The following is a 12,901-nucleotide window of genomic DNA, read 5'->3' on the forward strand; positions in this document are numbered from 1 at the left end:
GATAATATATGATAACAATTTTGGTTGAATTTCTGCAATGTAAGATTAGTTTAACATTAGATTATCAATTATTATAATTCAGTGAATTAACAAATTAAAGGAAAAAATGAAAAAATCACATGGTTATTTTAGTAGATGCAGAAGAGTGTTTTATAGAGTTCTGCACATATTTATTATTTTTTAAAAAACTCTTAGAAAACTAGCAAAAGAAGGAAATCTCTTTAACAGTTAAATGCAATCCACAGGAAACCTAAAGCAACTGTGATATTTTAGTGGTGAAATGTTGGAAGTAATCTTAGTAAAATAGATAAGACGCTCACCACTTATATTCAACATTGCACTGAAAGTCCTAGCCAGAGCAGAAAGGTAAAAAAACGTAATAAAATGGAGTCGAATTAGGAGTCAATCCTTGAAAGATGAACTGTGCATTAGATATTTTAGTTTGTGGCACTCCCCAGTGCAATAAAATTCATTGGGCAGAAAGCCACAGCCTTATTGGCTTAATGTGTTATAGGATAGAAACTGAGATTGGTAAAAAAAAAAAAAAAAAAAAAAAAGGGCAGAAAATTAGGTGAGAAATCCTAGAAGGTAGGGATCCACAGAAGGGTGAACCCCCAAACGTGCATATAAAATCCACCGAAATCCTTGGATGACCGTTAGCTCTCCTTATATAGGAGAGACTCCAGTAAGGAGATGTGACAAAAACAAACAAACAAAAACAGTGGAAGCTGCACGAATTGAGGAGAGATTTAAGCTTCTCTCCAGTGCAGAAGAGACAAAATGTGGTGTTTGAGTCTAGCTAAGTTAAAAAAATCATTCTTCAGGGGAAAATAAGAGGCCAGCTCTATACAGTTTTCATAATGTCTAGTATCAATCAATTATCAATAGGTGTGTGAAAGAAACAGAAAAATGTGACCCATGTGCAAGAATAAAATACCTCAATAGACCCCAACTCCAAGATGATGCAGATGTTACAATGAGGGTGTAGGGACTTTAAAGCAGCTATTATGAATATGTCCAAGAATTTAGAGGAAGATATATTCCTAATGAACAGATGGGAAATACAATCAGAAAACTAAGACCTATAAAAAAGAACAAAATGGAAATTCTAGAGCTGAAAAGTGCCATAACTGAAATGAAGAATTCACTGAATAGGTTTAACATATTGGAGATGGCAGCAAAGTCAGTTAACATAAAGCTGGAACAACAGAAATCACACAACCTGAGAAGTGGAGAGAAAAATATTGAATGGAAAGAAACAAAGCTTCAGAGACCTGAATGGTAATACCAAGCAATCTGTGTGTAACTGGAGATCCGGAAGCAGAGGTAGAGAGTGAGGCAGAAAAAAATTGTTTGAAGACATATTGGGTGAAAACCACCAAGACAGAATAGAGAGTTCAATAATATACCCACAATTAGAGTCAAATGATTTTTATAAAGACACCAAAGCAATTCAGTGGGAAAAGGAGTCTTTTCAACAATTGTGGTAGGACAAATGGATATCTATATGGAAAAAAAAAATGGACCTCAAATTCTTACCTCACCATACAAAACAATTAACTCATAGATCTAAAATTAAAAGCTAAAACTGTAAAGCTTTTAGAAAAAAATATAGGAAGATATATTTGCAACCCAGGGTTAAAAAGTTTTCTTAGACAGAATTGAAACAACAATTATAAAAGAAAATAATGGATAAATCAGATATCAAAATTAAAAATATCTACTCATCAAAATAAATTGTTACATAAATGAATAGCCAAACCACAGACTGGGGAAATGTATTATCTCATACATAGACAGACCATCCAGTGAAACTATACTAAAATTAAGAAGTTTTATCTTTCAAAGGGCAACATAAAGAAAGTTAAGGAGACAAGATACATATCTGGTGAAGATACTTATAACACATATAATTGTCAAAGGATCAGTATCTAGAACCTATAAAGAACATCTCAAGAAAAATACAAATTTTCATAAAAATGAATAAATTACATGAAAACAAAGATTAATAATCCAGTAGAAAAATGAGCAATCACTTCTCAGAAGCACCAAATTAAAAGAAAATTCAATCTCTTTAGTAGGAAAATACTAATTGAAACCATAATGAAATATTTCACATTTACTAGATTGACAAAAAATTTAAAAGTCCAACCATATCAAGTATGACAACAATGTGAGTCAATTAGAACTCTTATACATAGCATGTGAAAGTGAAAACTGGAAAACTAATTTCTGAAAAAAACTTGATATTACCTAGTCTACTTGAAAGTACACATACTTTTTTAACTTAGCAACTCTATTCCTTGGTATATACGTAGAGAAATTTGGGTACATACAACCAGGAGACATGCTAAGAATGTTCATACTAGCACTCTTTGTGATGGTGAAGTACTAGAAACAGTTCAAATATCCATCAACAATAGAATGGATAAATATATTGTTGAAAAAGTGGAATACTATACACCAGTGAAAATAAATGAACAGTAGCAATACATAACAACACAGACAAATCTCAGGAATATGAAATCGAACAACAAAAAAGCAAGTCCTGAAACATACAATGGGATTCCATTTATGTAAAGCTTAAAAACATGCAAAACTAAATGATACATTGTTTAGAAATAAAGATACATGTCACACACACACACACACACACAAAAGATTGATAAACAAAAAATACAGGGAAGTGGTTGAGGAAGAGAAAAAGATTGATGATGGGCACAAAGATGGCTTCATGGGTAATGGAAATGTTCTATCTCTTAAACTGGAATGTGGGTAGGTGGATGTATTCAAATATATATACATAAGTTTATATTCTTTCATTATATTTGTTTATAGTGTATTTATTCATTTATATTCATTCATTATATTTTATCCATTGTGAATAAAAAATGTAGATACGTACACCTCTCTTGGTAATGTTTGTTGACCTCCTGGTGTTCAGCACAATTCTGGAAGTGGGAAATACGATGTCTGAATTCCAGCTCATAGAATAGTTTAACAGGAGTGTGTATGTTACACCCTTGTTCTTTCTCATCTCTTAGCCCTACTTGCTTTTCCACCTCACAACCTCCACTTTCCTTTATCAACCGAAAAACACATCCTATGATAAAGTTCTTGGGCATTATCAGGAGAAATGATAGGAATGACCTAAAAATTAACTTAACTTTTCTCTCTAAAAGTGTTTGTTTTGAGGTATGTTTATTTTTGAGGTTCTCACTAGTGGTTTTGTTGGCCCTTGATATAACTGGCCAGTTAGCATTTGAAAACTCACATTGGAGTCGAGGCTTTTGGCCTCTTAGCCCCAAGATATACCCCTTATAACCATAAGGATCTTTTTTAATGTACAGCCCCAATAGATAAGGCCTACATGGTAAATAGGGGGTGATAAAGAAATCGGTTACATTACTATGAATGTTCTAAGGTCAAAGAAAATGGAGATTATCACTGAATATGTGTATTTCAAAGATAAGGAAATGTAGGATGTTAGAGGACCATGAAGGTGTTGTCCTGGATAATAAATAGGAGGGGAATGTAGGTCAAGCTATGCTGACAGCAGATATCTGCCCCTTAAATAGTCAATATAGTCATCCAAGTTTATGTCTTTCTAGTAATTTTCTTTCTGTTTCTCTTTTCCTCTTCTCTCTCTCTCTCTCCCCCCACCCCCATGTCGCCTTCTGTCTTCAAAGTAAACAGAAGAACAAAGGCAGGATGCCCACTGCTTGCACACTAGATGGTATACTGCTACAGACAGCGACAAAAGGAATCAGCAGTGGGACCAAAGGAGTGGTAGAAAGTGATAGGGAACTATTACCAAGAGTGAGAAAGAGAATTCTTCAACCTCTAGTTTTCTTTTGTCTTCTCCATCTAGAAATAGGACCTTCAAACGGAAAGGAACAGAACAAACATAGTTTAGGAAGAATTAAATCCTAAGAAAGGTATGGAGCATATCAAAGAACCCTGGCGTCCTAAACGAGTCAGAGCCCCTGGGTCCAATAAACCACTGGAGTTTGGAAAGAACTGGTACTGGTGCTTACCAAGCTGTTTTCCTGCATCTAGGACCAGAAATATCACCTGCCTATGCTCAAGAAGTGGGAGAACCGCTTTACTAGAAGTTCAGGAGAAAAGGTTAGTGTTATTAGTTGACTGCAAGCTGAATATGAATCAGGCATAATAAGAGACACCAAAGTGATTAAGGAGGCTGTGCTGATAGGAGCGTGATGCCCAGACAAAGAGAGTTTAGTCTCACTCTGTTTATTTCTGGCATTTCAGGAGAAACATTGATAAACTGGAGTATACTCAGTCAGGGGAGGTTAAATAGATTGCTGGGAGGATTGGAGACAGTGCCACCAGAGGAAGCAGTGCTGGCTGTGTTTATAATCATGAAAAAACACAAGACTTAGCCATGAGGAAGGAGTCCGATAGCTGTTTTCCACTATTTCAGAGACTCTAAAGTACAAAGTGATGAGACTTATTCTGCATAGTTTCAGAGAGCAGAAAGAACATGTTTGGAAGTTATACGGAAGGAAATTCCATGCTATATAAGACATTCTAACAATCTCTTAAATTTATATAATGTTGTATAATCCACGTATTTTCTCATGTGCATCATCTCACTTTGGGAAGAATTCCTGAACGATTGTTGATGAAATGAGCTGCCGGGCGTGTTTAAGCAGAGACTAATGAATCATCATAGACTAGATAAACTTCAAGACTGTTTCCAACTCAGACTGTGAGTCAGCCTAGAGGTGCTTCCCAGCCAGCTTCAAACTGGGAAAAAACAGGGAACAGAGCACTAGCATCTGCATCAGTCCATACTTGTCTGTCTCAGCTTATACTTGTCAAAGTAGAAAAAACTGAAAAGGTAAAAGTCTGTGCTCACCATATGGGGACTAGGTAGAGTTTGGCGTCTCAGTTCTTTAGGGTATTCAAGGGGATATTGGCTGCCTCTCTTCTGGGGATTTCTGGATTGGGTAGGAAAATGGGCTACGTGACCCTTGGTTTCCCTTCTAACACTAAGATTCTGTGAAAGCTATATTTCACACTTGGCTCTGTTACTTTCTAAACTGGCTTTGAGGAAGTTGTTTTCACTCTCTGGGCCTCAATTGTCTTTCCTATTAAATAAGACTATTGGACTCTGTGATCTTTTTTAGAAAACTCACATTCTACAATTATAAGATTTCATAAAAGATATGTGGGAGCTTCGTTCTTCTACATTCTATCAAAAAATAATTGATCCTGAGTTCTAGTCCTGATGAGATCGTGGTGGCAGTGCAGTTTCTGAAGCTTTCCAAAACTCCTCTTGAAAAACAAATAGAAAATTAGGATAGCGTAGGAAAATACGTATGAATATTTTGCTGTTGTTAGTGCCATTGAGTCAATTCTGACTCCTGGCAGCCCCGTGTACAGCAGAGCAGAACCCTGCCTGGTCATTTTGCACCATCCTCTCATCTTCTGGCGCCATATCAGACAATGCTCCGCTGCTATTCATGGCCAATTTTTTCAGAAGTGGGTGGCCAGGTCCGTCTTAGTCTGTCTAGTCTGGAAGCTCTGCTGAAACCTGTCCACCATGGGTGACCTGCTGATATTTGAAATACAGGTGGTGTAGCTTTCAGCATCACAGCAGGAGGCAGCCACCACAGTATGACAACCGACAGACAGATGGTATGATTCCCTGACTGGGAGATGAACCCAGGCCGTGGTAGTGAGAGCACCAATTCTTAACCACTAGGCCACCAGGGCTGGCTATGTATAAATTGTATATTTTAAAATATGGAGTGATAAAAAGCCTCCCTAAACCCTAGAGTACTGGTAGGTATGATCCAAACCACATACAGCAATGGTACCTAAAAGCATCAGCTCTGGTGTGGTGGTGGCAACTGAGCAGGGCAGGAACACTGGACAGCTCAGAAGATGGGAGGTGGAAGAGATAGGGAAGGGGAATGGTGGACTCAAGTGCAAAAAGATAGATGTTGCAAGTATGGTAAAATTTGGACAACTGTTGAATACGGGTGAAGAGTATATCAAGATTCATTATACTATCCTCTCTACTTTTTTGTATGTTTGAAAATTTTCTAATAAACTAATTTAAAATAGTTAATCCTGGTGTAAAAAAAATAAAGGTATTTGGGTTTTAGCTCCATGCTATCAAAGCATACCTAGATAATTATATGAGTTAATTAAAATGATTTGATTAAATTTTTACAGTCAGATTTAGTTAAGCTAAATCTCTTTGGAATCTCTCCTTAATAGAAAAATTAACTGTACTTGGCAAGTTTTGGATACTTTAAAGTGATAGCTGTTTCTCTCTACTCTTTCTCCAACTCTAGCTATGATGCCAAATGAAGAATCACATTTCTCCTTGCCTCCACTTCTAAGGACTATACAAGGCAAGCTGAGAGGCAGAAAGAGAGTTACATAGGCTGCTAGAGTTACCGATAGAAGTGCTTCAAGTTCTCAGGCTGGAAGGGACATTCCCGGAACATCTTATCCCTACTGTGGCTTCTAGATGGGCCCAGGTGGAATCCAGGTTAGCATCTGTAGGCTTTTGTCACTTCTGCTCTGAAATGTTACCAACGAAAAAGTGAGCCTGCTCAAAAAATCTTCAATGACAAATCTTGACCACATTCCATGCTTATCCTCACTGAAAATTCCAGATGGACAATTATACTTTTTCTTGGAGTTAATATTTGCTATTCTTGAAATAACAGGCATTAATGCTATTATAATCGCCTCTAACAAAACAAACCAAAACAAAGGAACACGAAGGAAGACATGGGCTGACTTCTCGGCTCAAAGCTCAGCCTCTTCACCCCGGCATCCTGGCCTCAGCATCGCCACCCTCCAGAGTACGGCCCCAATACATCTTTTCCACTGGTATTGCCTACCGTAGCCCTGCTGATTTCCTGTAATCCAGACAAACAGAGAAGGAAAAATTGTAAAACCTAATATTTGTTTAACATCGTTTAGTTCATAGAATACATTTTTCAATATATTTCTTATTTAACCCCAACAAACACTTTAACAGCTGGATATTATTTACCTTCATTTATTTATTTATTTATTTTGTGAGGAAGATCAGCCCTGAGCTAACATCCGATGCCAATCCTCCTCTTTTTTGCTGAGGAAGATTGGCCCTGGGCTAACATCCATGCCCATCTTCCTCTACTTTATATGGGACACTGCCACAGCATGGCTTGACGGGCAGTGCATTGGTGGGTGCCTGGGATCCAAACCTACGAACTCCGGGTTGCCAAAGCGGAGCATGCGCGCTTAACCGCGGTGCCACCGGGCCGGCCCCATACCTTCATTTATTTTCTAATGGGCAAAGTGGTGCTGGAGGAACTAGAGCTTTGCCCAACATCATAAAGCTAATATGTGATGAAGCCAGAATTTTTGTTTTGAATTTTGCGCTCATCCTACACTGATATGTTACCACTAAACTATATATTTGCTAATCCCTGAGGACATTTGAATTGGACCTCCTGAAATGGCTACCAGTCTCCCTTCTCCAGAGAACCCCATCTTCCACCTCATCCAAGTCCCTCAAAATTCCATCCATCCTTCAAGGTATGGACATGAAATTCTTCTTGATCCTTTGAGGCTTATGTGCTCTCTCTCTCCTCTGAACCAGCACAGGGCATTCTGTGTCTTTGGGGCCATTTGACATATTCTATCTTGTATTATGTTATTCTGTGCACACTTGTCTTACTGGCAGAGCCTATGTCTTATTTGCCTTTCTGGCCCTTCCAAGTTGCAAGTACAGTGGCACATAGTAGATATTACACGTAAATGTTTGGGGAACTACATGGAATTTTGCTTACTATAGTTGAAAGATCTGCCTTCTCTCTAAAGAGTTCTTTCTTTATAATGAAACTCCTGTGGTAAGTGAAACCATTTTTGTAATAAGTAGACAGATTCACGTGAAGTACAAAAATAAAATAATACTGCTAATAGTAATAATCAGTGATGTAATAATAATGGTAATCTTATAACCTTGAATTATAAGGTTCTTCCCTTTCAGATTATAATAATTCATATCATTCTCAATTGTTTCCCCAATATGCCTGTAAGCCAAGGAAAGTGTTGTCAGTGCAGTTAAGTTAAGTGCAGTGCAGTTAAGAACAGAAATTAAGAGTGGGAACCCTGTACTCCCACTTGTGTTTTATGGCCAGATCCTCCACTTATTTGAACAAGTTATTTAACCTGAGAGTCACCTCTCAGTCACCTCTCCACCCTTTGCAAAATAGAGATAACAGAATGACAAAATTTGCAAGCTTATTGTGAAGAATACATGAGATTAAGTAGGCAAAATCTTGGCACAGCATCTGGTGCATAGTAGGCACTCATTAAATGGGATCAGTAGTTATTGTTATGAGGGAAGAGAATAAGACCTAAGACCCAAGATGATTAAATGACTTGCTCAAGATGGTATAATGAAATCCGACTAGGATTTGAGATTTGCTTCCTGGATTACCTCATCATCTCCCACTGTACCCCACTCGTCTGCCCCTTAACTGCCATCCATCCACCTTAGCCCTGTAGAATAAAGAATTTGGCTGGTTTTTGTCCCCAGTTCTTGGGAGTTAGCCTCTAAACCCTTGGGACTTTTCAAGATAGGAGTGTCTTTGTTATTCATGGTAGACCATGATAGGTTATGTTTACTAAGTAGTTTATGCTGAGGAAAAGATTTAGGATGGGAACTAGCCATGCTGGAAAGACCAACCATATGATTAGAAGCTTAGGGCTTTGAGCGATCTTGATATCAGACTAACCCCCAGGGAGGAGTGGGAGTGTTTAGAGATTGAATTACACCGCCAATGACTTAATCAATCATGCCCATGTAATGAAGCCCACATAAAAACTACGCACATAGACTCTATGGAAGGTGAGCTTCCTTGGTGGGCAATACTCTGTGTACTGCCACACCTCAATGTGTCGGGAGAGTGATGCATCCTGACACCATGGGGAGAGGACAAAGGAAGCTTCACATCTGGGACCCTCCCAGACATTGTTGAACGGGTCTCCCCTTTGGATACATGGGCTTGTTCTGATTTGTATTCTTTTGCTATAATACAGCAGTAATCATAAGAATGGTGCTTTCTTGAGTTCTGTGTGTCGTTCTAGCATATTATTGAACCTGAGGGGATAGTGAGAACCCCTGAATTTGTAGGCAGTTGGTCAGAAGTGAAGGAGGCCTGGGGACCGTGATTTGTGACTGGTGTCTGAAATCAGGGCAGCTGTGTGGAGGACTTGGTCCTTACCCTGTGAAGTTTGGTCCAGCTCTGCTCCGGGTAGTTGGTGCCAGAAGCCTTGCTGTCTGTCCCCTTCACCCAGAACCTCAACAGGGAGATCAATGCTTTATAAGGTACACACTTTACAATCTCAGACTCAAAATTGAGATTGTTTAAAATCTAGATTTTGATTTCTTGTTCATTTTCGATGCACAGTGTTGAAATGTGGCCCTATACAGGTGGTCATTTGACAGGTAACAGGTAACAATAGTATTGAAGTTAAAAAAAAAAAAAAACCTGAACAATTATTTATATCTGGTACTAACGTATAATACACTCTTTTCTTTCCAAAAATCTTTTTCCAATTTCCAAACAAATTAATTCTTCTGCACAGTGAGAGGAGAAAGCCAAGCAGAGGCCTCCACCGGGAGGGTCACCAGGGAGACATTCACCAGGACAGCTGGAGTGTATATGTTGTGGCTCTCGACACCCTGCTGGAGGAATCTCTCTCTCAGCAACAGTATGGAAATCATAATTAGCACCCTGTAGTGACTCAGGGCTTCAAACCCACTCAAATCTATTTGCAGCCTTTTGCAACTTATGGAGAAAAGCCTCTCTCGCGTTTAGGTAGCTGCCTCCCGTCTACTCTGCCGGCCCTAATGTATTTAGATAGATTCTTCTTCCGTGAGGCAGAGCCTGAGTTCATTAGAATCATGCGTTCTGCTTCAAAACCTCCCTTAATCTCCCTAGGTGCTCTTTGGGCTTTTCCAGTTGTATTCACTAACTTTGGACGTGGGTATTTAGGAACAATGCTAATGTTCTTAAATTGCTTTGCAGTCTCTTCTCATGAATTATACCGGCAGGCAAAAGAAAGAAATACCAATTAAGCCTCAAGAGCCATTTTGTAAACGCTCTTTCTCTTAAACCAGGGAATGTCTAACCGGGAATCGAAATGGAAAAGATGCAGGGAGGCGTTGTGCTGTGTTATGCATGTTGACTCTTTTCTTTCACAGGGCTCTAATCTTTTGGAGTGGGCATTAGGTAATGCTTTCAATGTAGTATTAAGGGCCAAAAAAAGGGAAGACACTTCATACGTTTTGGATAATAACATGTTGGTGCTTTAATAATATTCATCTTAAAAGGGTATTTGTTATTCATTATGTACAGTGCATTTCAGAGTTCTGCTTTCCATTAACCCCTTCTCTGAGCAGACTGCAGATAGTTTTAAAGCCTTTCTGTTTGGAAAGCCAGCCTCAGCCTGGGTCACGAACTTGCTCGGATATTGGGGTGACCTCCAGGTGCTACAGTAGAGCAGAGATAAGTAGTAACACGGGCTGCCTCCAGGAGGTGAACTAAATGGCTTGGAGACAGGAGTAAAAAGTAGATATTTTGCTATTAATCTTGTGTTTTGTACTGTGTGAATATATCACCAATTTAAAATACAAATAAAAATATGTACAATTTTTAAAAAATGGTAAGATAAATGCTGCAGCTGTTACGGAAAACAGTATGGTAGTTCCTCAAAAAATTAAACATAGAAAAACTATATGATCCAGCAATTCCACTTCTGGGTTTATAGCCAAAAGAACTGAAAGCAGGGACTTGCACAGATATTTGTACACCCACGTTCATAGCAGCATTATTCACAATAACCAAAAGGTAGAAGCAAATCAAGTGCCCATGGATGGATGAATTGGAAAACAAAATGTGGTATATACATACAATGGAATATTACTCAGCCTTAAAAAGGAAGGAAATTCTGACACATGCTACAATATGGGTGAACCTTGAAGATAATTTACTAAGTTAAACAAGCCCGACACAAAAGGTAAAACGTTATGATTCCACTTTATGAAGTGGCTAGGGTAGTCAAATTCACAGAGATAGAAAGTAGAATGGTGGTTGCCAGTGGCTGGGGGATGGTTGCCAATGGGGAGTTGTTGTTTAATGGGTATCGAGTTTCAGTTTGGGATGATGAATAAGTTCTGGAGATGGATGGTGGTGATTACTGCATAACGATGTGAATGTACTTAATGCCACAGAACTGTACACTTAAAAAGGGCTAAGATGGTAAATTTTATGTTATCTTTATTTTACCACAATAAAAAAATTTTAAAGGCAAGAAAGATTTGTGGTCACCCCCATTGATTGCTACACCCACATTTCCCATTTCCATCATATCTGGGAGGCAACTTCCATAGTCTGTCATTCTTTCTTCTCTTCCCAAGACCTCAGCAAACCCCCTAGTTCAGCATGGTCACTCTGAGAGTGATGCGTAGATGGATTCAGTAAAAGAGAATGTTTTACTTCTCTTCAGCCAGGCAAGTAAAGACAAGTATCTGCAAGTATTTACTGAGGACCTACTCAGGCCCTCACAGTATACTAGGAAAAGTGAGGGCATGGAAATGTAAAAGATGCATTTTCTCACTTCAGTTCATTCAGTTAATAATAATAATAAAACTAGAGTCCTACTGTGTTTCAGGCACCGGGCTATGTCCTGGAGATACAGAGATGAAAAAGGCATAGTCCTAGATGTCAAGGACTTGACAGTCAGTCGAGGCAGACAGTCTTGTACACTGATAATGAGATATTTTTCTACAGGGTACTGTGGGAGCACAGAGAGGGGGCAGGAGTGCCTCAGGCCTGACCTTATTGAATTTATAAGGATCAAGGTTTTGCAACAATTCTAACCAACAAATATTTTTTGAACACCTACTGTATGTCACGTCCTATCCTAGGTTCTGTGAGTGATTCAGATAATGAATATGTGAGACTGTTCCATTCCTCAGGGAACTTGCATCTAGAATAGTTAGAAAAGACAATATGGCAGCATATAGTTACGTGGGACACATGTTTAGTTTTGCCAGAGATCAAAGAGAAGAGAGACCAGTAAGGGCTGGGATTGTCAGAAAAAGCTTCACTGAGGAGGTGAGACCAGAACTGAGCCCTAAGAGGTAAGTAGAATTTCCACTGATAGAAAATGAGTGTTAGGAGACAAGTGAGCATAACAATATATCTGTAATTATCAGTTAGAGTAGACAAAGCAGGTACTGGGTTTCCCTTTCCTGGGCTGAGAGGTAGAATACAATCCTGTGTGAACAGGGATCCTTGTTCACGTAACAAACATGAATCAAGCACCTACAATGTGCCAGCCATTATTCTAGGCACTGGAGGCATAACAATGAACACAGAAATCTCATGCCCTCAGAGAGTTTACATTCTACTGGGAGAGACCGACAAATAAATAGATCAAATACATCTCATGCCAAGTGGTGACAAGAGTTCTGGCTAAAAGTCAAGGAGGCCTGGGGTGATTGCTGGATGGGTGTGTAGGGGAGAGTATTAGGCATACTGAAAAGAAACAATTGCAAAGAAACCATGTTTCTGAGATGTTTGGAGAGCCATCCGGCTGTAGATGGTAGTGTGGACTTCATCTCCTGGTGTTTCCAGTCCCAGAATTCTATGAAATTTGCCTCTGAGCCCAAGTGAATGTTCCACCAATTTTCCTACGACTGTGAAAATGTAATGTATAGAGCTCAGAGGCCACGTGTCTTTATCCTGCATGGCCCCTTTTGTGGCTCCTTTACTTGAGAATGCTCGAGAGGAAGTGTGTTCTGACATCAATTTTCTGACACCAACTGAGTGTTCCAAAATTCAACACAATTATG

The 12,901-nt window shown here is 38.9% G+C and overlaps 1 long non-coding RNA gene across 1 annotated transcript in view; it reads left to right on the forward strand.

Annotated features, from left to right (window-relative positions):
• LOC147917781 (uncharacterized) overlaps positions 1-12,231 on the forward strand; it is a 139,102-nt gene extending 126,871 nt beyond the window's left edge. The window contains exons 8-9 of the long non-coding RNA XR_015554436.1: positions 4,060-4,128; positions 6,330-12,231. This is a non-coding gene — a long non-coding RNA (uncharacterized LOC147917781). The remainder of the gene's footprint in view (positions 1-4,059; positions 4,129-6,329) is intronic.
• Positions 12,232-12,901: the final 670 nt, after the last annotated feature.

This window comes from Ceratotherium simum, chromosome 2 (assembly GCF_057802395.1).
Source record: "Ceratotherium simum simum isolate JZ-2026a chromosome 2, ASM5780239v1, whole genome shotgun sequence".
Classification (NCBI taxonomy): domain Eukaryota; kingdom Metazoa; phylum Chordata; class Mammalia; order Perissodactyla; family Rhinocerotidae; genus Ceratotherium; species Ceratotherium simum.